The sequence below is a fragment of the Nerophis ophidion genome, linkage group LG06 (genome assembly GCF_033978795.1).
Source record: "Nerophis ophidion isolate RoL-2023_Sa linkage group LG06, RoL_Noph_v1.0, whole genome shotgun sequence".
In the NCBI taxonomy this organism is placed as follows: Eukaryota; Metazoa; Chordata; class Actinopteri; order Syngnathiformes; family Syngnathidae; genus Nerophis; species Nerophis ophidion.
The window spans coordinates 64,816,227-64,822,374 of NC_084616.1; positions in this window are offsets into that span (position 1 = coordinate 64,816,227).

Sequence of the window (6,148 nt, forward strand, 5' to 3'; positions counted from 1 at the left end):
AAAAAAAAAGTCCTCCTTTCTGTCCAATACCACATGAAAGTGGTTGGATTTGGCATCTCATTTGTCCAACTTGCATACTCGTTTTTAAACACTTTGTTATGAGAGTAGCATATGTGTGTGGCCCTTTAATGTCTGGCAGCAGGTGAGTGACGTCAGTGAGTGTGCGGGTGGGCAAGCAGGTGAGAAAGCAGTCGCTGAGGGCGGGGGAGAAATACATTGGCATCAAACTCCGTAGCTTGCTAGCTTGTGCACGCTAGCTTTCTGAGACTCTTATTTTGTTAGCACAGGCAGGATGAAACAGGTCTTTTATGGTGAAGACAGGAACTGTGCAGTCGGTCTTTAGAGTTTTGACAGTAGGTACGGAGTCTCTAGAAATAAAAAGTGTTTCTCTGCGTCCGCCCTGTTAGTGATTTTTTTCTTAAATATGAGCTCGCAGCAGCCAGCATCATCTCACAAGATCTTCGGGTGCCGAGAATGTCAAACAACTGACGAAAGTGAAGTCTTGGTATGATTGATGATTGCTCATTCTTATGTATATTTTTTAATGCCTGGCTTGAGATCGACTGACACACCCTCCGAGATCGACCAGTCGATCGCGATCAACGTAATGCCCACCCCTGCCCTAGAACAAATACCCAGAACCCCTTGCAGCACTAACTCTTCCGGGACTCTGCAATATACATCTCCGCTACCACCAAATCTCCCGAATTAGGAGGTCTCAAAGTTGGCAAGTATGCAAATCAATAGAAAATCCAAGTATACCATATTTCCTTGAATTGCCGCAGGGCATTTAGTATGCGCCTGCCTTGAATTACCGCCGGGTCAAACTCGTGACGTCACGAGTGTCACTTCCCCTGTCATCATTTTCAAAATGGAGGAGGCTGATTTCAAAACCTGTAATTTGAAATCGCATAAAGGGAAGAAGATCAAGAGCTATTCAGTAGGATTTAAGGTCCAAGCTATTGAATACCGGTATGCTAAATAGAACAGTAAGCAGCTATGTTTTATAAATAAATCGTAGCTGTGTGTGTCAAATATGAGTCATTAAAGGACTCCCGGCTCCTGGTGGTAGAGGGCGCTAGTGATCCTTCTCGCGACTACTTGGCTGCAGAAGAAATGACAATGAGTGACTTGATATGTGCTGGGACGGATATGACGCGGCGGTTGCACGACGGACCCTTTAGGATGTAACACTCCTATACTGGCTATGTAAACAAATGGGCTGAAATAAAGCATGTTCCAGTCCTAAATACCCAGTGTATTATTTATATAATAACACTTCATGGTGGCAGCGGTGGGATAAAGAGATCACCCACGGAGCAGAACGGGAGGGGGAGTTGTACTTGATAGCAGTTTTCTAAACTGGACTTTCAATCAGAGCAGGAGGTAATAAAGGAAGATCTCCATCGAGACAGAGAGACTTTTAAAACTGAAGAAAGATAAGTAAGACTTCTATAAACAAGTTATCGATTGCTTTTGATCAGAAGGAGCTGGCATGGACTTCATTTATAAGTAAAGGTAAGACCATAATAACGTTTTTTTTTATCAAATGTTCTTTTCATGATGGTATCCTTACGTCACACTCAAATTTCTACTGCATTCCTTTGGTAAGTGCCGGAGTGAGAAGAGGTTTTAAAATAATTAGCGCATGCTTACCTTTACCGCATGCCTTTTGAAAGTGCAGGAGTGAGAAGAGGTTAGGGCTGGGTGATATATCGATACAAACGATACATTAGAAAATGACTATATCGTAATAGTCGATTATATGTTCTCACACAGTTGCTTTTAGCTGCGGGCATTACACTACTGCCGTTTCTCACACCTTCTCGTCTCCTTCTCGTCTCCTTCTTGTCTCCTTCTCACAGAGACATAAAACAAGCCCGCCTTGTTACATACGTCACATACTGTCAAGCGTCTAGCGTCATATGCTCTCACCAACCAGAGAGGTAGCAGCATGGCTAACAAGGTCGAGTTGCTTTTAGCTGCAGGCATTACACAACAGGCGTTTCTCACTCCTTCTCATCTCTCATTCTCGCAGAGACGGAAAACAAGCCCGCCTTCTTACATGCGTCACATACTGTCGCGCGTCTAGCGTCATACGCTCTCGCCGACCAGAGAGGTAGCAGCATGGTTAACATTAGCTGAGGCAGGTCGAGCGGTGCAGAGCTTGTGACAATACAAGAGAGTCAAGGTGCGAAACTGATCACAAATGGAAGAAGAACAATAAATGCCCAAAATAAAGAGCAGGGGATCCATCATCTGGTAGTGGTTTGGCTTCAAGCGGGAAGATATTCAGCAGACAACAGCAATATGAAAAGTATGCAGCAGAAGTGTTACTACAAAAAGGTAGCAACACTATTAATTTGTTCTTTCATTTAAAAAGTCACCCGTGAGAGAATGAAGAGTATTTAATAAATACAGTTTTGGTCAAATGACTTAGTTGTGATTTCCCTCTCTGCATGAAAGTTTAAAAGTAGCATATATTAATGCAGTATGAAGAAGAATGTTTTAATGTCGACTCATAGAATCATCATCCTGCTGTGATTATATGCATCAGGTGTTCATTCAAGGCCAAGGCCAAATATCGTAATATATATTGTATATCGCAATATGGCATAAAAATATCCTCCCCGTGACTGCGTGGGTTCCCTCTGGGTACTCCGGCTTCCTCCCACTTCCAAAGACATGCACCTGGGGATAGGTTGATTGGCAACACTAAATTGGCCATAGTGTGTGAATGTGAGTGTGAATGTTGTCTGTCTATCTGTGTTGGCCCTGCGATGAGGTGGCGACTTGTCCAGAGTGTACCCCGCCTTCCATCCAATTGTAGCTGAGATAGGCGCCAGAGCCCCCCGCGACCCCAAAGGGGAATAAGCGGTAGAAAATGGATGGATGGATGGCATAAAAATATCGCGATATTAATAAAAGCCAATATCGCCCAGCCCTAGAAGAGGTTTTAAATTAATTAGTGCCCTGGTGGCAATTCAAGGAAATACGGTATGCCCATAAACAAAACATATACGTAAATAAAGTAACTATGTTTTTAATTTCTGAGTTTATGTCATTTGCCATTGTTGTGCAATACCTACCTGTCCACTTGTCATGTTCCTCACAAATTTCCTTCACAGGGCTGGCTCAGGGTTTTTGTAGGGGGGAAGAAATTTGGGCGTGACAGCTCCCATTAAAAACAATTTGAGGTCGTGAGGAGCCCTCTCCCTTGTGACGTCATCGTCTGCGACTTCCGGTAAAGGCGAGGCTTTTTTTATCAGCACCAAAAGTTGCGAACTTTATCGTCGTTGTTCTCTACTAAATCCTTTCAGCAAAAATATAGCAATATCGCGAAATGATCAAGTATGACACATAGAATGGACCTGCTATGCCCGTTTAAATAAGAAAATCTCATTTCAGTAGGCATTTAAAGGGGAACATTATCACCAGACCCATGTAAGCGTCAATGTATACCTTGATGTTGCAGAAAAAAGACCATCTATTTTTTTAACCGTTTCTGAACTCTAAATGGGTGAATTTTGGCGAATTAAACGCCTTTCTATTATTTGCTCTCGGAGCGATGACGTCAAAACGTGACGTCACCTAGGTAGTCAACGCCATTTTTCTCAAACACATTACAAACGAGTCAAATCAGCTCAGTTATTTTCCGTTTTTTCGACTGTTTTCCGGTACCTTGGAGACATCATGCCTCGTCGGTATGTTGTCGGAGGGTGTAACAACATGATAATGGACGGATTCAAGTTGATTTACGTAGAAGGTGCATCGATTAGCACGGCATGCTAATCGATGCTAACATGCTATTTAGGCTAGCTGTATGTACATATTGCATCGTTATGCCTCATTTGTAGCTATATTTGCATCCAGCTTTTACCTCCACCCACATTTAATGCCAAACAAACACTTACGAATTGACTGATTTCAGTTGCTCCAGTGTCAAGCGATGCGAAAGTCCCTCTTTTGTTCTGCACATTTTACCGGCGATGCTACGACAGACATGGCACAGGGATAAATGGATACCCTGCGACATTCAAAGCAGATGCATTTCCAACGATAAAGTCAACGAAATCACAAAGGTGAGTTTTGTTGATGTTATTGACTTATGTGCTAATCAGACATATTTGGTCGCGGCATGACTGCAAGCTAATCGATACTAACATGCTATTTAAGCTAGCTGTATGTACATTTGTAGCTGTATTTGCATCCAGCGTTTCCCAAATTTAATGCCAAACAAACACTTACCAATCGACGGATTTAAGTTGCTCCAGTGTCAATGCGAAAGATTTGATCGTTTGGTCTGCACATTTTACCGGCGATGCCAAGGCAGACATGGCCGAATAGCGTCAATAGCTATTCGCTCAATAGCTTCAGTTTCTTCTTCAATTTCATTTTCGCTATCTGCCTCCATACTCCAACCATCCGTTTCAATACATGCGTAATCTGTTGAATCGCTTAAACCGCTGAAATCCGAGTCTTAATCCGAGCTAATGTCGCTATATCTTGCTGTGTTATCCGCCATGTTGTTTGTATAGGCATCACTGGATGACATCACAGGAAAACGGACGTTGGCTTCGCAGATAGCGAAAATCAGGCACTTCAAAGGCCTACTGAAACCCACTACTACCCACCACGCAGTCTGATAGTTTATATATCAATGATGAAATATTAACATTGCAACACATGCCAATACGGATTTTTTAGTTTACTAAATTACAATTTCAAATTTCCCGGGAGTTTCGTCTTGAAAATGTTGTGTAATGATGACGTGTACGCAAGACGTCATGCGTTTTTAGGAAGTAAGAGCGCTGCGCACACACACAGCTAAAAGACGTCTGCTTTAACGGCATAATTGCACAGTATTTTGGACATCTGTGTTGCTGAATCTTTTGCAATTTGTTCAATTAATATTAGAGAAGTCACAGTAGAAAGATGGAGTTGGGAAGCTTTAGCCTTTAGCCACACAAACACACGGTGATTCCTTGTTTAAAATTCCCGAAGGTGAAAATTTACTATGGATCAGAGCGCGGCCAAGCGAACATGAATCCAGACCAAATGTCAATCAGCAGGTTTCGGTGAGAAAATTGTGGTTAAAAAGTCGCTTCTTACCGGAGAAAAGCTGAGCTTGGCCCGTCCATGAAGCTGCCGTCGACTTCCCTAACACTTTGGCACCAAGACACCCGTGGAGACACCCTTCCGACTATCAGGTAATATTAAACTCACTAAAACACTAGCAACACAATAGAAAGCTAAGGGATTTCCCAGAATTATCCTAGTAAATGTGTTTAAAAACATCAGAATCCGTCCCAAGGCAATCGCGTTTTTTTTAACTCATTCTTTTTTTTTTCTAGTCCGTCGCTATCAATTTCCTCAAACACGAATCTTTCATCTTCGCTCAAATAATTGGGGAAATTGTCGTTTTCTCGGTCCGAATAGCACTTTTTGTAGAAGGCTCCCATTAAAATCAATGTGAATATGTGAGGAGCCCTCACACTTGCGACGTCAGCGTCTGCGACTTCCGGTAAAGTCAAGGCTTTTTTTTATCAGCACCAAAAGTCGTGAACTTTATCGTGGATATTCTCTACTAAATCCTTTCAGCAAAAATAAGGCAATATCGCGAAATGATGAATAAATAATAAATAAATGGGTTGTACTTGTATAGCGCTTTTCTACCTTCAAGGTACTCAAAGCGCTTTTACCCATTCACACACACATTCACACACTGATGGAGGGAGCTGCCATGCAAGGCGCCAACCAGCACCCATCAGGAGCAAGGGTGAAGTGTCTTGGTCAGGACACAACAGACGTGACGAGGTTGGTACTAGGTGGGATTTGAACCAGTGACCCTCGGGTTGCGCACGGCCACTCTTCCACTGCGCCACGCCATCCCCAAGATGATCAAGTATGACACATAGAATGGACCTTCTATCCCCGTTTAATTAAGAACATCTCATTTCAGTAGGGATATTCCGGGATGGGTAAAATTTTGAAAAAAACTTCAAAAAATAAAAAAAGCCACTGGGAACTGATTTTTATTGGTTTTAACCCTTCTGAAATTATGATAATCTTCCCCTTTAAACAGGTTGAAGAACTTTTTCGGGTGTTACCATTTAGTGGTCAATTGTATTGAATCTGTACTGAACTG